At 25.8% G+C, this 25636-nt stretch overlaps 1 protein-coding gene across 1 annotated transcript in view; it reads right to left on the bottom strand.

Moving 5' to 3' along the window:
- The window catches only part of LOC112603605 (hemicentin-2-like), a 289646-nt gene extending 278310 nt beyond the window's left edge, over positions 1-11336 (bottom strand). The window contains exon 1 of the mRNA XM_025352266.1: positions 10781-11336. The gene's annotated coding sequence lies outside the window, so the exon portion shown is untranslated. The remainder of the gene's footprint in view (positions 1-10780) is intronic.
- Between the last annotated feature and the right edge of the window lie 14300 nt (positions 11337-25636).

Raw genomic sequence — 25636 nt, 5'->3', positions numbered from 1 at the left:
GTTTCTCGCACACATTATACCCGTATTACACGTAGGTATATGGCGTTGCGACGACGGCCAAAAGACTCGAGCAAGTTCACATCGCAAATATTAATCAACTCACACGCCGGAGTGTAACGTTCGGTGGGCAACGCCGGCACACGCACACGCGCGTGACGGAATAACGACGTAGTACTTCTGTGTGGATGATGATGCCCCACATGCGCGAGACAGATAAACGTGACGCTGACAAATGAAGGAAAGCCTCGAGGCAATGCTGAAACCGTGAGGGTGAATTGAAATGTCGTCATCAATTTTATTTATGTTTACATATTATTATATACGAGCGGAATCGTAGTCGGGGGTATATCGTCGAAGAAAGCGCCACACGAAATGGATAATATGAAACTCGAGAATTTATTGTAATACGTTATCCTTGCCGAAACACAGCGCAACAATAACGCCACGAACGTATGTATAATACTTACCAGTATTGCTATTATTATAATTTCCCGTTGAACATGATACATAGCGCAGCGGAATCAAACTGGTATAACATCTCGTCGCACTGTCAGTTTCACTACCCGATGGCTTAAACATAGGTCTAATGGCAAAATACGTACTCATTTTATGAACAATATGTTCACAATAATTCTATAGTTTATACGAAAATTAAACTGGCGTCTAAATATTGTTCGATATAAAATAAGACGTTTGCATCAATGGAAAACTTTTATTAGTTATTACCATTCGATCATTAATTACTAAAATATATTTTAAAAACTGAAAAAAAAAATAAATAATCAAACATATTGGAGTAATAGTACCTTCAATAAATTACTATATTCTATAGTTCCGATATTATTTATTCACATAGTTAATTAAAATTATGTTCACATTAAATACATTTTAGTTAAATAATTTACCTCCGTTGCATTGATAATTATTTATGCTTATACAAATGAATGTGTTAATTTAAATTTTAAATATTAGCCAAAATTATTTATTACATCAACCAGAATAATTTTCATCAATTATAATTAAATATCATAATATAATACATTTTAAATAATGAAATAATTCTTGATTTAAAAACTATAAAAATGTATTTTACAAACCTTATTGGTTATTATTTTTCAAACATTCAAAGATATTAGGCTTGAAATTTATTTTAATATAGATATTCACAATGATGTGTTATGTATTGCATTATTCTACATTAAAGTTGGTCGACTGTTTACCAAATATATTTTACAGCGTGACTGTGTTAATATTATGCTATATTAATATATATTGTACATAAGAACAGAAGGTTATTGAGTGTCAGCCATATTTGCTTAAAAGATCGGCTCCATCATTGGTTGTAACTTTATATATATATATATTTATTTTTTTGATGTTCAAATAGCGTCAAAACTAATTTCATATTACTTTCAAGTCCTTTTTGTTACAAAAATAAATTGAAGTGACGTGTTTATGCATCATTACTGTACAGGTAAAATATTTAAACTATATAAAACTGTCACACTTAGCGCAAGAAATAAGAATTTATGTTTTTTTATAATAAATTATATTGTAATATTTTATAAACGTAGTTGGCCTAAAAAGTCAAACTACTATGTATTAAATCGAGCAATAGGTATAATATACTTATAATTTTTTTTTTATCTGTCTAACAGGTTACAATAATCTAATCATAATAGACGTTTTTGTTGTACAGTAGTTTTAGTACAACTAGTACAACGTCGTTCATTAAATTAAAAATATTTATTTAATTACTATTAAATATTTAATAACGAATTAATATTAAATTATAAAATATAAGCAGTTTATTGGTATTGCAGAAAGATAAAGATTTAATTAAACGTAGGTAATGGAGAAAGGAAATAACAATAGATCATGATTAATAATTATGTTATATTACATTATATTATTTATATAATATATGAATAACTATTCGCATATGTTACCACAATAATCCAAGAAAATTTACTAATTAAAAAAATTTATATGATATTATTACATGTGTTTATAGTGTGCTAAAATTTATGAAAATAAATATAAATATTGATTAACAATAATTATTAACAAGAACAAAAATGTTGGTGCTGTTTTCAGAGAAGGTGCGTCGTTTTTTGTCAAGAACAAATATTTTCATTTATATATATTATACAAAACCTTGTTATAAAACATAAATGTTGTTGAAAGTAATGATATACTGTTATCCTACGTTTATAATTATTTGAATTGTGTATGTATTTTAGTATGTACATATTAATTTAATTTGTATTATCTATTATGTAAAGTATGAAAAAAATAAAATAGTGTAGGTAAAAATTGTGCTTTATATCGAATAATATTCACATACTTTGACTAAAATAAAATAATAATATGAATTTTTATATTACAAAGTATAATACAATACATTTATTACATTATAATGTAATATACAATTGAATACCATAATATTTCGTTGCATGAAATATATATAGTAAATATAAACAACAGAACTAAGACTAACTGGCATATCTTATAGTATAATGTACCAATGAATAAATTATATTTTATTTTGTGAACTTAAGTGTTTATTTTATTAGTTAGTTAAATTTAACCTAAGAATCAAGTTAGGCTCTTTTGTTTTTATTTCAGAAGAACTTTTCATTTTATCTGCCACCGTTTATTTTTCCGTTGGGTCTATTTTACTGGTAAGGCGTATGGTTTTTTTTTTTACCTACTATATTATAATCATTTATCATGATTACACGGCGTTTTGTATAGGCAATTTGAATATTTTTTTTGTCGTTGATGCATTCCTTCAATTACTATTGTTTTAAACGCTTAATGAAATTGATAATTTGAAGATGCAATAGTACCTTAATGTGATATGTATTATTTAAAATTTAGTAACTTTAAATTAAGTATATATTTTTATTATCGTAAAATAATATTTTAGATTATAATAGTATATTTTTATTTTTTTGTTATACAATCTATAAAACAGTTTACAATAACCATTAGTGATGTAATTTTTTTTTCTATGATTTAGTTATTGAATATATCTGGAGTGAAAAGGCCACCCATTTGGTAATATTTCGTTGTCGTATCTAGTTGATTTTAGTTATCTAATATATCACGGCACCAGTTATGCTTTAATCGTCTACCGGGATTGCCAGGGATGGTAGGATTTAATAGGTCAGTGACAAGAGGGTTTAGATGGTTTTGCAGGAGGGAATGAATTTTTTTATACGAAGTTATGGCGACTTTTTAGATGAGAGGGATCGAAAAATCTTGATGGAGTGTGCGGTTAGTTACATAGTAAGGAGCTTTAGTGATTTGACGAAGATATTTGGATTGCAATGTTTATATACGGTTCAGATTGGAACGTTTGGATGACCTCTATAATTGAATCCGGTAAAAGCATATTAAATTTTAACGTGAAAGAACTATAATTTACAATTATTAGAACTTAAAATATTTTTTTCGCTGCTTTTTTTTTTTTTTAGAAAATTTATTATCTTATAACTGGCGTATATAATTTCTTGTCATTGATTCGCTCTTAGAAGATTTCCATTGTAAACAACTGGCCAATGGGCATACAACAAACAACTCACAAGTACATGTATAAAAGTTGGTTTGCTACTATGGATAACAAACGTTATAAATTCTAAGTAGACTGATACACTGATACCCTAAATTATCGTTTCTCCATTTTTATACGAATGAAAACCATCATTCATGTAAATGTAAAGCGTAATATCGGTCAAAATAAACATAGATTTAAATTTTATCATTTATTTTCTATTTATATGTAGGTTTCCAACTAGTGGACTACTTAATACTTATTTTACTCTAATAATAGTTATTAGACTAGATTTAACAATAAGCTAATGCATTAAAAAAAATTCATTATAACTATAAATTATAAAATCATTATCAAAGTAAGGTATTTTATGTTTATAAATAAATTATACTATGTACAGTATTATGAAAAAATAATTTATAGATTGTCAAGGAAACTAAAATCGTTTTATTCTCGTTTGCCAGTAAGTTAGTAATTAAAAATTATTATTTCTGTACTTAATATTCATCTTGTATTGAATACTTATTACCTAAAAATGTTAAAAGTTATACAAATAGTTATGTGTGTGTAAAATGTATACGCGATCTTATAAATACTCAGATCCATTAGTTTTTAACCAATATCATACTGGTGATGTATAAATAATTAAAATATTAATTTTTATAAATTTTTATGAATATAGTAGATGTTTACAAATTTAGCTTTATAGTTATAAAGATTGATAAAAATTAAGTTAAGAAAAAAATGTATAATCACGTTATTATTTAATTTGTTAGTTATTTATACTGATTAAAGCATTTTAAATAATTTAAAACTTTTTATTAAATAAACTTTTAAGTTCAATTTTTAATTGTCAATTGAATTAAAATAAATTATTTTGTTTTTAAATGGTTTTCACAATTGAACCACGACTGAAGTATAATTCATAATGAACTAGTTTAAATTATAAATACATTGAATCACTGCTTAATGATTCAAATGTTATAATAACAATGAAGCAAAAAGTATTGAAAAAATAATATGTTTAGGTTATATAGGCTCTTTTGTGGAAACCCCAAATGATTACGATACTATAACTATGAACTCAAATTCTCCAGTTCAATGGGATGTCGACGGAGATTTAAGGAGAGTAACGGAATATATGTCAGTAACAAATGATCCAAGCATTCAGGTAATGGCTGTGATCAACCAGGAAAGTGCTGGATGCAAACTAGACAAGATTGAAAACAGTTGCAAAGAACATAGATTTAACGGCACCAACTATGGAGATAAAAAATGCTTTAGCCAGCAGACGGCAGAGTACTCTATACTAAGTGAAGCAGGGCATTGACATAAGGATGTAAGCTTGACGCTCGAACTAGCTTCGTCATACTCATATAACCCGGTTATCATGAGATTGTCGACGGACATTATAAAACAGACTGAAAGAGAGACGGCGGTGACTGGGAATTTATGTAACTGTCACGTTGCTAGGTCTAAGATTAACTTACAGCAAAAATACGCAACAACTAAAATTATGGAGGTGACAACTGCCATCAACAACTCTGCAACCGCAGTACGAATTACAAAAAAGTGCCACTGGTTCTTACAATTTTTAACAACTAATGTTATCAATATAACTAAGGATGTAAATAAACTTTCCGTGAAGCGTGAAACTGTTCTTCCGAAAAAATTTACATTGAAACGAAGAATTAAAATTTATGAAACAATTTCCAAGAAGAATAAAAAACATAAACGGTTGAAAAGATTGAATAATTTTAGAAATTGACTAAACCTTCTGTCGATTCCATTGAAAAACCATCTGATCATCTTAGGAATTTTTTCGAAATTAGTTTTTTTGTCAAAACAAATCTTTTCGGAACAATTGACATCCTTGGTTACATTGATACCACTAGCTGTTAGGAATGTTGTTTTGGTATTTCAACATATCTATCACAGTTTTCGACTTGGTGACAGAAAAGGAAGTCCATTTCCACAATATATTTAACTATTTATCCCTGGGTTATGTATCAATACCACAGGAATTAGACTCACCTATTTTCTAAAATCAATGGAATCGGCACAATTGTTTTATGAAAAAATGTTGTTTTTATGTATAAGTTTTTTAGTGGTGTAACACTTTATTTACAATAAGCATTATTCATTGTTCTAGAAAATAAGAATATTTATTTTTATGGTCGTAAGAGTCCTTGTTATATTTATCGTGCATACTAACAATAAACTCGAAAAAGTCGATAGTTTAACGAGAATTTGTTAAGAATATTATTACATAAAAAAAAACAAAAAGAAAAAAAAAATTAGAATCTTAACTGTTTAAATTCATTATTATAATAATAGTTATGTTCTAAGAAGCTTTATTTTTAATTAGGTGATAACGGATATGAATTATTATTTTTGGTAAAGCTTTAAAATTATAAAAAAAACTTGACTGTGATTGATAATAATAGAAATGTGAAATATTATTAATAAGACTGAGTATTACAATTTCATTGAAGAATAAACTGATAAAGTTTTCCGATTGAATACATTGGAATTTATTACAGTTTTACGAAAGAAATTTATTTTTTAATGTTTCATACGACTATACCATTCATAACAACTATACGTTTATTTTCTGTGATACCATATTAATATAATACATTAAGTTATTATTTTCTACACCCGCTCCATTAAGCTGTCATTTCGGGCTTTGAAATATAAAATAATTATTGAGCATTTCACATCATTGCTTAGAACGCGACAGGGGGTGTTCCAAATGTAGAATTTTATCACCAAATTATATTTTTATGTATGCATAACTTATTAGGAAAATACTTAAATGTATATTGTATATTGTACTGTTTATTTCATATAAGTTTTTTGTATAATTATCTATGTACTCGATGCCACTTCTTGTTTTTAATACATAAAAAAGTACAATTTTGTTTTTATTTTTTATATAAAAGATCATTAAATGTGTTCGCGTGAAAAAATACATCTTTTAAAAGTATACACTTTATGTTTTATTATATTTTATGCGTTATAATGATTGGGAAATGAACGTTAGTTTAATATATACTTCAAAGAAGAAGAACCCTCTTAAACGCCGCATACAACTATCTACTATGTGATATACACGATGTAGAGGCAAAATAATAATAAGAAAAACAGTTTACTTAATTACAATAAATTGTACCTCTGCCCACTTTCATTCAGTATACAATTTAACGACACAACTTCAGTATACATTTTTAATCAACACTAATTTTCACATAGAATTTAATGAAACTTCTTATTAGTAATACAAATGATAGTTATATAATAATTAAAAAAGTACATGTATAATGTTTAAATTTCACGATTGATGGCAATTTGATTTAGTCTTTATAATATAATATACTGAATGTCTGACTTAAAATGTCTTTTTTATTATTATAGTCGTTATAATTAGAATACTGTTTATTTTTTGCTATTTTAACTTTTTTTTCGTTAATTGTTTATAATTTTATTTTTCAAGTACTTTATTTACTGAACAAGATTTCTATTTTATACATTCCTATGATTTGTTTCTGCTAAACATATAATAACAATCTTGAGCTATTTGTTCAACTATTTATTAATTTGTATTATAAATCATCTTTATTCAAACTATGTTTATATTTATGTTAATTTGTCTTATTCTGTAACCTAATTTTGAATAATTTCTAGATACATTTTTAATTCAAATATTCAAAAATGTATTTAAACTATTGAATATACATTTTAGCTAATAAGATATATTATGTTATTATAACGTATAGTTTATTATTACATATAAAAAATAATAAGACCTGCATACTCGTACACTTTGCATACGTAAAATAATTTTAAATTAGTATTATTTAATTTATAATTAAAGTGCTGATACTTAATTTTAAACAAAATATTTTAAAAAGATAATTTTTCTTAATTTTATATTTTACATTGCGCCAAGTATTTTTTTATGTATAACACTAATAACTAATTTCATTCAGTTGAAGATTATTTATTTTAATGAACGTAAGATTCAATTTTCAAACATTAAATCTGAACAGTGTAATATAATTTATATAGTTTTATTTCATATTTTTTAAGTCATGTTTGGTTTCATAAATTACATTTTAATACATTTCTAAAAAGTGGATACTATAACGAAAACTCGTTAATTAAGAACAATTTTAAAAGAATATTTTTAAATGTTGATTATTTTAATTTGTGTATATAAATAGTCTTAATAAGAATTAATTTTTTCATAAAAACATAAATATTTAAATACACCAACAAATAATATTCAGACTTTACACTATACAGATAACTTGGTTATAAAAAGTTTATTTTATATCCATTAACGGGAAAGTTGGACCGGAAATTGTTGTTTTTAAACGACTTACCAGATAAATTACTCCCCAAGTAGTGCCAATATGAAGTTATACGAAAGCGTTTGCATTTCTAATTGGTTTCTGTTTTGCTTGAATCAAAAATACGAGGCCAAGAACTCGTTATAAACTTTGTAGTCACATTTATTTTTTACGCCCTTATGTGCATTTTCAAAATTAATTTCCTCACTTTCATTTTATTTTTTTATCCCATATAAATAGTGTTTAGATATTTCCGTTATGTTTTAGAACACCTTGCTTATACACCTTACCTATTTTTATTACCTAGAAAAAAATAAAAAGTGCTAACGTTAAGAACAGTGGAAGATAAGATATCAAGTTATGGGCTGTTATTTTACTAGAAAATGTGGTTCTCGGAAGCTAAAATAAAAATAACATATCAAAAAGGTGTGTAACTAAGAATAAATTATATCCTCAACTTAGCAGTACCACATTGTTTAAAATGGGATTTTTCGAGAATTTTGTCTGGGAAAGAAATATTGTAAATTGCTTAGACCTATAGTTCTGGAGAACTATATAAACATAATTAGTAAATGCAAATTCAGATTAAATTCTGAAAATAATAGTAACTGTGTTAGTAATAAGTTAATAATTATTTACTTGAAAAATAAATACTTACTATAGAATACCTAGATTTTTAAATTAATATTACTTTGTGACACAATCGCAATACATTATATAATATTTTGGGACCCATCATTAATGTATTTGCTATGCATACTGGTGAAGAATCACTTAAATTATATTATTAACTTATTTTATTTCTTAATCGTTTATCATGCTTCTCTATAAAAAAATACTAAAACTAGTTGTAATTCTCTTTGATTTTATACATTTATTGTTTTGATTAACTGAATATTGTTTCGTTAACATAATTAAATATAGTATAAATTTATGATGCTAATTAATAGCTTTTAAGATATCAAATCATGTTATAATATTTTTCATAGCACTTTATAACAAACACTTACTTATCTTTAGTTTCACTCAATAACAAGTATAGTTAAGTTATAAATATTGAAAATTATCAATCAAATTAGTTTATATATAATGTAATAAGTAAACATGACCTCACAAACATTTAAATATTATGTAATTAACAGTACTTAGTTAGTTAAATAAGTCCAAATGTGTATACGAATAGTATTGTGACGTAAAGTATGTAAGTATGTGGTTTACAAAATTGTTGATTTTTTTAAATATGTTTTTCAAAAATATTCACAAATAAATAATATTAAAATATCATACTATCATGTACACTTATAATTATTATTATTTTTTTAAATTTTTTTTATTGGATGTGAAATAATAACTACTAGTTTTTTTTTCAATTATACTTTTTTAAATTTAATTTATTAAAAAATGAATATTAATAATTATATAAACAAACATTTTAATTTATTTTCAAATTAAAACAATGCATTTTTAATATCATTTTTTTTTTTTATTTTGTAGTATATTGATTTGATTATTTTTTCGTTATCAGTACTTAAACTGTCATTTATTTTGAAATCATATAATCTTATTTTTAAGAAACTTGTTTATATTTATGAATAGTCTTCTGAGTTATCTATTTTCCATTGATGTATAACATTGGAGTAGATATGTTTTTAATCGTTAAGTATCTCTTCTCGATAAAATTAAATGTACTTTCAGTGTATAAAAATAATTGTGTTTAAATCATGTTTTTACGTTACCTATACATTATTACCTAAAAACCAAAATATGACTATAAAAAATATTTATTTACTATGAATAAAATATAGTTAATTTACAAGATATTTATGACACAGTAGATTTCCTGGGTTTGTGGATTACTTAAATTTATAAAAAGGCATATCGTAGATATTACATATCATTTTTGTATAACACTTAACAAACTTTAAAATGTTGTATTAAATAAAATTAGTATATTTCAAGGTGTTTTTAACACACAATCCCATCGCTATTTAATCCTTATTTATATATTTTCTTTATATTACGGTAGTGATAAAAAAATTATAAAATTCTCTCACAAAGCATTAGCAGCTATTTATGGCTTAATTTCTAGGAAAATGTGACAAATTAATTCTTTTATTAATATTAAAAATTTATACTTATTTTTTATTTTGCTTTATTACATTTTATACATTTATGACTTACGAATAATTCAGGAATTCAGGTTTCTCAATTTTATATAATTTCCACGTACACTTGAAGTAAGTATAGTAATTAGGTATGTCATAAAAATATTATTTTTTTATACATCTGAAAAAGCGATTAGTCGAATTTTACGTGTTTTTGCAATTTCAGCATTTTATTTTTAAATTTAATAAAATATTATCAGCATAAGTATTTTTAAATTAAATAATATCAAAAATTGCACCAAAACTAATCAATAACTAAAAAAAATAGAATATGAATTGTATGATTGTTCACTTGAAGATAAAATAAATTCCAATTTAATAATAAATATGTTTTTTTTTTCAAATATTAATATTAATATTAAACGCTCGAAACGTTTGTGCCTCATTTAAAGAGGGTTTATAGTCGTTATAAATAATGTCATACGTCGACAAGTTAAAAGACAAAATAAATGAAAAATTATTTCTGTAAAATTTGACTGGATGTAGGTATTCACACAACTGTTTTCAAATAATTTCCAATTTTTAAACGAAGATATATTATATTATTCTATAAGGCTCAAGCGCATCGAGTGCATCAATACTTTACACTTTGAAACTGTATAATGTAATATGTGTAAACATGTATGTTTTTGAGGAGGTATGTGTATAATTGTATACGAACAGGTTAGGTTAAACCGTTAAGAACAAATTTAATCCCTCACCTTATAATAAAATGGAACAAGTAGACTGGATTCAGCCGAAACTGCTATTTATCATTTCACTGGACTTGAGCTGGTGATGATGTGGTGGCTGCAGAATGTCTCCGACACGACTGTAATAGTATCGTATCACAGTATTCGGTTAAACGCGCGCACGATTACACGTATAACACGGAAACACACTCACCGTTAAAGCACTTGCGTAATAGCAATCAACAAAATGGTATAATTTTCCTATACGAATTGATTTAGTTCTATATTGCAGTGGCAATCACTCGCGGTCGTATATCACCACTCTTTCGAAACATACACGCGCACAAATACGCAGACACCGATAACACGCAGAATGGATGCACAAAAAAAAAGCGGTAAAGCACAAAAAAAAAAAATTAAAAAACGCAAGATGACGTAAAAAAAAAAAAAAAAACAACCGTTCGGCGGCGATGGGTGATAACTGTTTGGTATTATATAGTATTATATTATAGTGTATGCCAAGTAGAGCAGACGATAAAACGGTGTACTTGTCGACAAACACGCGTAATGCCCGACCTGACCGACGCACGGGGAACACAGTATTGCGCCGGTAAACGCCACAACGGCAGCGTTCGTGCACCCAACGCGGCAGATCCAGACAGCGCCACCGTACACCGTACACACGTCAATTTCGGCTTTTATTTATTCCACCTTCTTTTCTTTTTTTTCTGTACACCCGTCTTACCCTGGTCACTGCCAACGGCTTGAGTCTACGAAAACAGTCACAATAACAAGTGCCCCCTTAAGACTTTACGGATGACCGCGTTGAAAACGTTATCATTGACGGTTTAGTGACGGTGTACACCAATACACCTAAGTCGTCCCCCCATCGAATGATAGAGAAAGAGGAAATATTCAAGGAAACTATAAACAGCGGCTCCGACGACGATGGTCTGGAAATTGAGGGGTTGATTTGAATGGAAATTAATACATTTCAATTTATTATTATTATAATTTTTTACATTGTTTGTGATTGGGAATATTAATCAACTGAAGGACTCAACAACGTACACGTGTCTTGCGAATTTCTGACAGTTAATTTTATAATGACCGTGTGTGGTAACCATCATAGGTATATATGGTGAGCGACTGGTAAACGTTTCGTATCTAATTTTTACATCTTTGCTGTAATTCCATTAAATTGCAATGTATTATGTTATAATATTTTCTCTCTAAAATGGATAACCACCCGAACTAGTAAAAGGGCCGCGCCAACTACCCATTTACCCACACACACATGCTGTGCCGCGGGCTGTGAGTTTCTTGTGAGTAAAAAAAAAGGAATAAACTACATCATATGCGCGCACGCGTAGGTATAAGTATGTGTATGTGTGTGTGTTTGTTATTAAATTTTTGATAGCGCATTCCGAAATAGTTGTATAAATTTCTGTTCCGATACAACGAGGGTGAAAAAGAATGCCAAAAACCGTATGGATTTTTATACACACGACAATTGTATGTGCGATGCGATTCTCGAATTTTGGTAAAACGGAAGATCACAATTTTCAGTCGGTAAACAGCGTGTTATTGTTAAGAATCGTAATGATAATCAAATAACCATACACACACGTGTATTGTATAGTTATGGTTTATCGTATTTGAAACCCACTACATCACGAATAATTGTGTGCGGTTTTAATTAATATGATCGTATTCAAAAGCTCACCGATATGGGTACTACACAAAACGCGCCATGCATTATGTAGTACGTATTATACGCATATACATTTAAGGGTGGTTGCTAGGAAGGTTGGTTAACATACTACCAATTTCATAATTTATTTCAATTATTCGATTCAGAAAATTTTCAATCTACAATCATCTTTTTATTATAAACCGGAATTATAAAGTTCTTACAACAGCTAGCAAATTATGACCGATTGGTTTGTATACACTATACATCGGGTAACGTAAAAACTTTGGAACTGATAAAGTGTTTATGTGCATTATGTAATAATTATCATGTACAGCTTATCGTGTTATCTGCGGTTTAAATCAGAAAACTGAGAAAACCTAATAAGAGATAGCTGATAGTCTAGTACATAAATTAGTAACTATGAAATAGGGTTTAGAATATTTAATTTATCTTCATTAAATAGTCTATACCTAAAATAATTAATTTAATATATTTAATTATTTAGTACATTTATTAAATTAACAGAAGAATAATTTACTTATGGAAATATGAACATAACTGACTCTACTCTTAGGTATACGGACATGCATATTATGTTGTTGATGTTATGACTTATTTTTAACAAATCGCGGTATATAATTGTACACAAGAAAAATAATTTATAAAGCCAATAATATTAGAACTGGGATATTGCTTAATTATTTCTGATAATAAGATGCTATTTATTATATTATAATATCATGTTATTCCCAGCTCAAACGTCCATGGCCGTTCCATATCAATACAATTAAGTTTATTGTAATATCGAGAGGCAGACTTGTAAGGTAATTTTAATTTATCACATTCACGTTATTAATATAAGATTATTGCAAGTTTTGCAGAATTGAAGTGTTTTCCAATTATAGATTAACATAGTTTTCATTTGACTGATTGTATATTTTTAGTGCAATTATTGAAAAAAAACGTTACGTTTGATTTTATTTTGTTACTTTGCCTATGTTTTACGGTAACAATCGATTAAAGCTGATACAATGTTAGAGTGAAATACAAACAGAACTAATAAATAAATATATATATATAGTCAGTGTCTTGTATAGACGTAGAATATAATGAATCAGTGTAGCCGATCCGTATTTCTGTGATAATTATAAATTGATCATCGCTGAAACCTAGGTATTAATCCTGCGAAAATTTTACAACCGAGCGCGCATACTTACTGCACTTATCCATAGATATAGATAGCCTGCAACGGCTAGGAATGTCTTATTTTATTAATAATAAAAAAAAAAAAACAAAAAAAAAAAAAATAATAAAAACAATAATAATAATAGTATTCAAAAAATGACGCAGGTACCTTGTTTCATGTAACTTCAATATTCTCAGAATTCTACGTGCCTTTGATGATAACAATAAAACATACATTCAAAGAGACTCGTAACATTAGTTGTTATATAGGATACAATACGTCTATTGTCTATACTCTACGGTCAAAGGGTATGCAATCGATACGATGATTTGAGATTGATTTTTTTTTTTTTTTAGAACTAAAATATAAAGACAAAACGATGACCTCCGTCCACGGGATAGAAAGTATGATCATCTTGACAGCGAGTGAGTTTCAGTTATGAATTGTGTACATTGATGATGTAGGTTAGTGCGAATCAGTTAATAATATATTAATATTGCAATATGCTCGTGACACTATGATTGTACCCCTGGCCAGATGGATTCACAGTAATATCTATGAATGGCAAATTATATTATAACCATTATACATTTATATCTACTATAATTTTCAGTCGTGATTTCACCTTCATGACATTCAGTTCATTGACGCCACAGCAAGAATTGATTGTTGTTTACCAAGTAACCAAATATCGATTTTATTTTGGAAAAAAAAAAACAAACAGAAAGAATTAATAAATAATTATGTGTTGAAATAAGTAATGGACGTATGTGTTTTAATTTTAATTTACATTTTTTCTTTCCATTCTAATCATCTTATCAATAAACAATGAACACTGCTATTGTAGAAAGTTCCTATAATAATTTTACATTTATATAATATTGTGTGGCAGACATGTGAAAACGGTTGTTGTTATTCATGAGTTCTTAGCGCACTCTTCTGATACAATCAACCGTGTGTGTATTCGGATGTGTGTAGTATATGTGTATGTTAAAGTAGTTTATCTACTGGATATTTGAGAGAGAGTCTGCCAATGACAATATAATTTCAGTTTCGCACACGATGCAGTGCTATATTATTCGAATAATGAATAGTGGTATATTCAGACAAAAAATGTATCGTTTAAATTGCAAAAAAAATGAAGAAAAAACAATCTTGCGATGAATTAATTCGTCTCGAGTTTTTTTTCAAGAAGTAATTACGCACGGGGTGAGATTAATGTAAATTGGTTAGTAAAAATCATTCATGCGCGGTCTAATCTACTTCAACGCAATATAGACACACCCTATGGCTATTAATATAACATTATTTGGCGTGTCACGAATAGTAAGAGTTTCTACATAACCGAATCAATTTTTCATTTAAAAATTACAATAATTTTCATTACAAATCACATAGTTGTTTTATATTTTTAAATTGTCTTTAGAAAATCAATTAAACCAAAATTGAAAGCTTGTTTGCAATGAACCGTTATTTATTATTTAGTACCTAATGTAACTCATATGCATAACAATAAAATATTTTGAATGATATAAAATTACTGTTTTCTTGTAAAAGTTTAATAATAAACAGAGATTTTACTTTATATAATATATATTTATTTACATCATTCACAGGATTATATTATCACTAATAAATTACTTCTTTTTTATATAGCTATTATTATTTTCTAAATACTAAGATATGCATTTTATTTATATACCTAATATAATACTGAAAGACCAATATAAAAAAGATAATATATATTTGGTATGATGTTTATAATATGAGTAAATTATGCAGATCTAAAATAAATTAGCTATAAAAATATTATAAAAAATATGTAGTTATAATAAAAGTATATTATATCTTGACAAGATAAAATAAAATAATGAAATGTTATTGTTATTAACTTAAATCCATACAATACATGTTAAAAATCTATCATTTAGAAATAAATACGGTTTCGTTAAAAATTAAATCAGCGTTTAATTACCGAATATAGTATTAGGTAAAATACACGATTAATTTAAATCCAAATATCTCGATAAATATATTTGAGTATGATTGTTTTACAATGTTCTAATTATCAATTAGGAATATTTTATTTACTAAGTGTTATGTGTAAAAATATTAAACATTTTTTTTAGTTAAAGAAATGGCATAGGACAAACATTATATATTTTGATATGTTTCTTTTTTTAGTTTATTCTTGAAAATATACTAGATAATAAAACTTTTTTCTGTGATTTTTGTTTTTCAATTGGAATGAAATAAATAAAAAATAATGAAATAATTATTGATATCTTACGATATTGTTTTGATATTTAATTCTAACATTTAAAATAAAAATTCAAAAGTAGCTTAACCATACATATAAAGTAAATTACGAGTGTACTTCGTCATTAGGTAGATCTCTGTAATAGATGTGTCAAATTTAAATAACGTTTATGTTTTTATTAATAGTGAGGTATGTTGAATTACAGTTTATCTAATACTTTATCATATTAGTATTAACAAATTTTATGACCTAATATTACACCATAACTATATTAATGTTATTAGCTATAAAGCCAATGATATGTGTATGTACCGAAGAAATATGTGAATAGTTTTGTGATATAAATAACTTAATATAAATTACATATTTTTGAAATTTAATTTTCAGTCCTTTCGATTAAATGTTTAATATATTATATTTCATATATATTTTTTGAATTACATCATAATTAAAATTATTATAAAAAAAATAACTTTTTTTTTGTTAAAATACTTTTGTCAAAACTAATACATTAATGTCCATAAAATAAAATGATGAGTAATATTTTTTATAAATATTCTTAAATTTCTATGTATCGAACGTGAACTTGTGTTAAATATTCAAGTTTTAAGCTTAAAAATTAAAAAAGTCCAACTACAAAATAATTTACATAATTCAGTGTCTAAGCATTGAAATTAATAATTTGAATGATATTAGTGAAAAATATTATTTTTCAAAAAAAATAAAACAAATGTAAATGTATAAATAAAATTAATGAAAATACCAAGATTCAAACCTACAGCTTGATTGTTAAAGATAAGATTTATGATAATTTATTTTAAGTATAGATTACATTTAAGTATTGTTAGTATTTAAGTTACTAACCAAAATATGACTTAATAATATATAAAAATTATTTGAATATCATACCTAGATATAAGATTACATTATTTCATTAATATTCGTTATAGATTTGTACGCTACTAAGTAAAAAAATAAATATTTTCATGTACTTACTTCACAAACAAATTCGTTTTTTTTTAGTTTATTGTCTTCGTCGCACTAATTTGTATGCTACTCAATTATTCTTTTTTGAATCCACCGCAGCTGTGCGTAAGATATATTATGAATCAAAATTATATTTGAAATATAGTTATATATTTAATTTCCATAAACGTACATTTTTTTCTTATTTCTTTCCTTAAATTTAAATAATTTCAAAATTCAAGAGATAGAATTAAATGATAAAGACATAAAAGTGTATCATATTATCTCTGTACACAAAAAAAATACATAATTTGTTGGCACATCCGGTTTATGACGTGTATATAATACGTGTCATATAGTACGTTGAACACAAAATGCACAAAGTGTGTATAGAAAAATGTGAAGTATCAACTACTCCGATATCCTTGGCTTTTAACTTGTACTATTAAAGAATTTAACAATGCACTGTTGTACCGACTTAATGTTAATAACATCCTTCAGTTCTAACTGAAAAGTTTATGCGTACTAGTACAATACATTTTTATACGGTAATACTACAAAACCATGTAGGCTTTTTCTCTCCATTTATTTATTCACAAACCACCAACTACGGTTTAGAACACGGAAAAACCAGAAACGTACATTTACGAAGCCTTAAAAAATGTAACCAAACGTAAGTTAGAAATCAGTGGGTAATATAACAAAAATCAATATTATAATATTTGTAACAACTTATATTATTAAGCATCACATTACACAGCTATAGGAATATGTTATTTTAACATAGCCATCATTAAATAATAAACGTTTAAATTTATTGATATTGCAATGATATTATTTTTCCATTACTACATTAAAATATTCAATTATAGTAACTCCGCGGAGTAAAAATATTTTAAATAAAATTGAAGTCCTGAGGATTTTATAAGGTATAATATAATAATACAAACTAGGTATAATCCAATTCTAGAGACACTCTTTGAAACCTTAGTTATAAGAGGTTTAATAAAATAAAAAATGTTAATTTAATATTGATATTTATTTTGTAATTATTAATCAAAACTATAATTTAATATTTTATAATTTAATTTTTATTATAGCATTGAATGAAACCAATTGATTAGATAATATATATATTATACATAATATGTATGATAAAAAATATCAATAACATTGATATGAATAATGATTTTATTAGATGTGTTTAATAAGAGGACAATAAAAAAAAAATGACAAGTAAATCATAATAATATGACAAATTTAATGTTTTGATGAAGGGGAATGATCTATAATAATATATAAATTTGTTTTTTTAAAGTGATTCTAAAATCTTTGCTAGTACTTGTATTTTTACTGTTTACTGTCTTATATTCAAAATTGAATACTATATATTTAGTACTTAAAAGAGGTCATATTTTGTATTTCTTATTAATTTCCTTGAACGTAAAAAAAAAACTTACGACAGCCATTTTAAGATGTTAAAGAAATCTCAAAGAGCGTATAGCTTAAGTTTTGACAGAGCTCAATTTGGTATTGATTTTTGACTATAACGATTTTTCATTTTTTTTTCGAGTTTATAACATAATGTACTTGCGTTGGGACTTGCTAACGAAGTAAAACAAGATTCCAAAACTTAGTATTAAGTTCGTGTTATTCTTTTTTTTAACTACTTTATTTATTATTTCTATATTATTTATACATTTTAGCCGTTATTTTTTCAAAGATTTTTAATTACGATGGTATAATTTAATAAACATTTAAAATATGTTTAACGTTTTTGATATAAAAGATTGAAGTGTACGGTTTTTTTTTTTTTCATTATTTCTGTTAGGTTCGTTACTTTAGTTTAAAATCATTCATGCGTAGTTCATCTGCATGATTATTTTGTCTTAGAATATCAAGGTAATAAATTTAATAAGTTATAACCCTCGCTCTCAATCCGGAACTGTTCTTAGAGATGTTGACATGAACAATCACTTGTCTTCGTGTGTTTTACTGAGATGTTAGTCTCGTTTTTGACAAAAAGTAGAAAAATTTTATTCTAATATTTTATTATTTCGTTGAGAAAAAAAAACAAATTATTTCTTAGATGAGTATTTATATATTTAATGTTATGTTATAAATTAATAATTACCTTGGTTAATCGTATTAAAATGGAACAAATATAGTTGGACAAGAAGACGTATAATTTTTTTTTTTATATAAAACCAAAAAATAGAGTATACTTAGAATTATATAAAAAAAAAAAAACATAGTTGTAGCTTGTATGGACGATACTATTTCTTAGTGAAGCTTATTTATTATGACTATAAGCACTAAGCAGTATATGAAACACAACAGTTCTAGGATTTTTTTTTTTTAAATGACTATTCCACCGTTTAGTTTTATCCTACCATATTTGCTCCATTATCATGTTTCCACGTCATTTGGTCTGGTATATTATTATATTCTGCGTTAAATAATCTCTGTCACTTGATCCGAAAACCAAACGATACATAAAAAAAAAATTAAAATTAAGAGTAAAACGTTATTATATGCTTTAAAAAAATATAAATAAATCAATATAAAAATTAGTAGGTATAATATAAAAAAAAAATTAAAAATGTAAATTATGGAAGAATATAATATTTACTATAATTTAATATATATATTTTTATTGATTTATAATTGTATAGTATATATTTATGTTAGAGTTCAAAATTGTATTCACATTAAACGTAGAAATTTTTTACCCTGTTGCCGTATGCATACCATAATATTATAGGTACAAGGAATCTAGGAAATAATAATAATAATCTTAAAGCATGTTTAAGGCCCTTACACACTAGGTGAATAGTTCGCGCGCGAATGCGATTTTAAATCGCTGCAAATGTTCACCCAAAATTAAGCATGTGCGATCGATCGCGGACTTTTGCGGATTTTATTCGCTCGCTTTACATAACGTGAATGGTCTAATTTAATACAAGTTGTTTAATTTTAAGCGAACGTTCGCGGCGATTTAAAATCGCGTCCGCGCGCGAACTATTCACCTAGTGTGTAAGGGCCTTTATGATGTTATATTATACATAAAATTATATACTATCTAGTATCGTGTTTATATAGCAGTTGTGTGGTGGTTAGTTCATCAAGGTTATCGACCAAATTCGTTATTGCACTCCAGATATACGATCGTTGAATAAATGCAGATGAAATCAAACCATGATAGCAGTAATACTTTTAGATGCCTACATTTGAATTTTCACATTAATCGATCTATTTATTATATTAATATATTAAATATACAGAGATAATAGAACGTTTTGGCATTTTGCAATAGCCACTTATCGGATGATTATGTTACTATAACAATATTGACTCATCAATGCAGGTCACAACTGCTGCAGTCGCGACTATTCCAGTAAACTACACCCCATTTAATCTGCCCTTTAAAACTAAATACTGTTGACCGAAAGTAATAATACATTTCTGGTGTATCGTCAATATCGATGTTATTATTATAGCTACATGTATGATGTAATTATTGTTGTTATCATCACCCAATATTGTATCAGCTGATGTGTCGTCGACTATAATCACGCCACGCGCCATATGCGTAACTACAACACGCGAACACTTACCTACAACCATATTACTGTAGAGTAACATCCACCCCGTCACACAATATCGAAACGCATAAATCTATTATGTTAATTAGTAGCCAAACCGAATCGCAGAAGTTAACATTCTGGCCGGATAATTAATTAAGTCGCCATAACTAACGGCAGGCAGCTCTGCGTTTAATCAAACCCCACACTTGAACATCATTAAGGCGGTCCCTGTGTATACAGTAAAGTCAATGTTCGATATAAATATATATAAATTATATATATTATATTAGGCCGAAGCACTGGTAATACTTGAGCAGCTAAGTTGTAGCAGATTTTTTGAAAACGAATTAATACGTATACGTATATTATGAATGTGAATGGGTGTACTCGAGGAGTGGCGTTATATAATAGTAATAATAATAATAATAATTATTATTATTATTATTATTATTATAACAGTAACAACAACAATAAAATCGATCTACGATATAATATAATATTATTATGTGTTATATTAAATACAATAATGACATTTTTTTTACCATTGAATCGTGACAAAAATTGTTTTTTTTTAAATCCGTTTTCACCAAAACCACCAATATTGTGATAAAAATATATTTTATCTGAGTGCAACAGATTTTGATTTCATTTTGTTGTGCATTTGTATTACTATGGACGTGTTATCGTAATATTGTGAACTGTAGTTGTGCAGCATGCGAAATATAAAATATAAAGCAATACAATCATACGCACACACATACAACTACATAGTGGCTGAAACGTGTTGAATCAAAACAATAATATTCTGTTATTATTTTAATTTATTGTGATATTACTATTATACAACGCTGTACTTCATATTGTGTTATACTACGATCAGGCACGCATAATCGTTGAAAGCGAAACGATATAAAACTTCTTTACACAAACATTTTTAGATTAAAAATAAAATAAAAATCCAGACTAGATATACAGATGGCTATTGGTTTGGGCACTCGTCAAGATACTTCGTTCACATTCGCTTGACTGGATGGCGGTGGTGAATGATAATTGTTTTTATAAATTCAACAGCAAAGATAATAAATCGTGGAGTACGAAATAGGATTTCGAGCGTTTAATATCGCTGTGCTTGACGGGATTTCATTCAATACATTTCATTGGCGATTTTCTTTGCACTCGGTGAAAGTACAGTAGAAGTCAAAATACCAACTGGACTTGATTTCCAATAAATGGTGGATAGAACCTTAAATAGTTAAAAAAAATACCTGCTTGAGGTCAATACATTTCTCTGTACGTTTAGAATATATTTTGTGGGTACGAGTGTTGCGAGGTATACGATACAATATTTTTGGAAAAAAAAATAATCATTAAAATACACTTTTCATAAAACTTGAATAAATTATTGTTAAAGAAATTCATAATTATTTATTCATTACAAGATAAATGTTGAATCATTTAGATAATTTTAAGCGTGTCTTAAAATATTTGAATTAAAATCTTGGTTTTTTTTTTTTTTTGCAAAAACGATTTATGGATTAAAACTTGAATTTATGTAAGCGCTCATATTCTTTTCATTAAAGTCAATGTAAAAAATTATTTATTTATTTAAATTTAAGATAAAAAAATGAAGAGTATACAAAGAATCCATTTTAAATATTCATTTATTTAACTTATTGTGTACAATTAACTCATTAAGCATTCTCAATTAATTAACTCTATATTTTAAAAAATAAAAACATTCTTGAATTTCTTTAATATTCTATATGTGGATATATAATGAATAATAATAAAAAAAATAACAGCGTTTTTCTGAATATTCAACTGAACAATTCAAATAAGTTGTTATTTAAATTTCTGAGAATATTAAAGTTGAAATAAAAGATACTTACTTTAAAGGTGTATCTAAATAATCTAATAATAATTTCAATAAAAAATACTTTTAGGTGTTGGAAAAATAAATAATTAACTATACTCAAAACACATATTTATAAATAATGATATATTAAACAGTTTATATTATTATCATAATATTGAGAAATAAATATAAATCAGTCAACACTCATTATTAATATAATAATAGCAATCAAAAATGATCCCGATTTAGACAGTATAATCGTAATGTTATTAATAAATTTAAAAAGTATGTTACGATTAATTTAATTTGGTGTTATTAATGTTATGTGTTATGGGTTAGAATATTAGAGTGGTATTATTATTTTATTTTAAGGTTGCAAATAATTTGACAATTGTTTTGGTACTGATAAACGAAACATAAGTTCATACAAAAATATTGAATAATTAAATTTCGTATAAACCACTTTCATAATAATCAATTTGTTTCAATATTATAGACACTCATACATGTGTTTGTCTAATCTATTACAAAAAAACCGTTAATAATTTATAGTTTTTAATATAATATATATTATATTTTATAAATAGACTAAAATAACATATAATTTCATTATTTTTCTGACATAAATTATTTTATATTTATAACGTTTACGCTTGGCAAAAAATTAAAAACCAAAAACATGTAACGTTAAATAAAATGCATAAAATAGCATGTGCATGACCTCGCCTTGAACCTATACCTTACCGATCATCCCCATGCGCCTTTGTTCTCCAAATAATTCATAATACAATATAATATGAAGTAAAATTAGCTCTTGCGTATTATAAACTTTGAACCAGTATCAAAGTTACAGGTATATATTATATTCGGGAGTATGATAAATATAGGTGTAATGTGTTTAAACCGAGCGTATATACGTATTATATATAGTTGCATTAACTACATGCACGGACACACACACACATGTGTATACACATCTCATCAAGATTTTATAATATTTATTATTCATAGAAATACGCTGGATAATGAATAACTTGAGACACCATATAGTTCATAACCTGTAAGTCCCACTAACACCACATTCTTTTTGCTTGAATACCAAAAATAATAATAATAATAGCAATAATAACCCTTTATGCGATCAACATCTGACTGTTAACAGAGGTGCGAGTAGGTTATTACTATAATATATTCACTAAAGCGTTGGTAATTATAAGAGACCTTTTTTTTTATCTTTATTTCTTTTTTTATTTTTTCAATTTCAGTGTCTATTGGGCCAAAGACATGATAATAATATGTAATATTTTTTTTTTTTATTCGATGAAAATACTTGTATGACATCTTTTAATATTTATTCATAACTACAGTTTTGGTTTTAATTTGGTTTCTTTAATGCAAGACAAACAAAATGTTATTATAAAACTTTATAAATTATAATTAGGACAAAACTTGTTCCAGATTTGAATCTATTTTATGTGTACCGATAAAGTTACCTCGAAAAAACATAATTCAAAGTAGCTTTTGATGAAACTTACACGTGACATACTATACGATAAGGAGAATAGTTTTATTCGTTAAAAAAATACAACATTTCAGTATATATATTTCTCGTTAATGTTTGTTTTTACTTTTGTATTAAACAAATAAATAATTTTAGCAGTGTTCAAAAAGTGTTTTTTAGAACTTTAAGGTTTGTTTTTACCTTTTTTTTTTCTACTGTATTAAACTGTTTCTAGTTTAATATTCTAAAAAATATTTTTAGAACACTTAATTAAATAAAGTTCCATAAGGAGTTAATAACTTATTCATAGTTTTCTTTACCATAATTTTGTATAAAATGAATATAAGCTATTTTATTCTTGAAATATTTCCTTATTTATTATAAAAGTTGACAAAAAACTTTTAGATTTAAAAACAAAATAATTTTTATTTATTTATTTGATAAAATATACTTAATTTTGTCGATTTATAAAATATTATTATATACAATTTAAAGTAGGAATAGGTATATTTCATTTGTACAGTCGATGGTTCAAGTAGTGAAACTGATGAAACATTGTATACATTTAAGTATGTATTAACTTATAGAAGTAAATAATTTATATGATATTTAATATTTATATAACAAATACGTTGGGTTGTTAAGAGTTTACCTTGCATGCAAAAAAACTTATTATACATCCTTCAAATTCTATAAAAAAATGTATTATTTTTAATTCTATTACTTTTTTTTTTTTAAATACTCTTTTTATGAAATATTTTTGAGTAAGAAGTACTTTATATTTATAAGAGCGTATAAGCTTTTTAAGATCAGGAAATAAACCTAGATGATATTTTAATTTTGTTGAATAAATAATATTATATTTCAAACATTTTATATTATTTTAGTAATTTTATTATAATCTAGCTTCAAAATTTGGGATATTCTGCTATCACCTCAATATTATTACTATGCAATTAAAAAACTGACTTTATTTTATTTTATTTTGTTTAATTTAATATTTATACGCTTTAAAGTAATAGTAAATGTAACTATATAACCTATATATTCATTAGGTGTAATTTAAAATAATTTAATTATAAATGTTATCAATTTTAACAAATTTCTCAAATGCGATTTCTTATCAATATGTGTAGATCAAAATTCAGTCAACAAAACTTTATAAATCATATTAGTAATACAACTTCAAATAAAATTGTTAATAATATTTATCTCATTTTTTGTTTTTTTTTTTTTAGAATCAATTCATGTCTTTTTTTTGTAATTCTATTTTACTATTAGAAAGTATACGATATGATGAGTGCGTCCTAGTTAAGAAACGTTTCAATAAGAGTCATCTAATATCATATATAAAAATACATTTTTTTCTCTATAGTTAAAAACTTAATAAAATATGAATTAGTTTTGAGTACTATTGCTTTTATAAAATTATAAGTGATGCACTCAATCGAAAAAATGACTGAACTTTATATTATTTACTACACTGGCATAAAACAGTTTTATTATTTCCGTAAACAAAGTTTCTACATAGTTGTAAAATTCACGACACATTATATTATTCAAACTATAGATATAATTAAAATGTAAAATAGTCGTTAGTGGTAGATTATTTTGCTTGACTTGATTTCACTTAAATTGTCCGACTAAATCTTTAATCCGTTAAAATATTACATTTATCGTCGATTTTTAAATCCTTTATTATTCCGATAAAATTAATGTTATTTGCAGTAATTGCAGTGATTGCGTATTTAGATTTAAAAATTGATGAATATAAATTAATTTGAAAACATATAGAAATCAAACATCGGGATAACTTTTCTGGCTAATGTTTGTTT

This window comes from Melanaphis sacchari, unplaced genomic scaffold (assembly GCF_002803265.2).
Source record: "Melanaphis sacchari strain LSU unplaced genomic scaffold, SCAv2.0 Contig10_pilon_pilon, whole genome shotgun sequence".
In the NCBI taxonomy this organism is placed as follows: domain Eukaryota; kingdom Metazoa; phylum Arthropoda; class Insecta; order Hemiptera; family Aphididae; genus Melanaphis; species Melanaphis sacchari.
The sequence above is the reverse complement of the archived record's forward strand: the minus strand, read 5'-3'. Positions and strand labels throughout refer to the sequence as shown.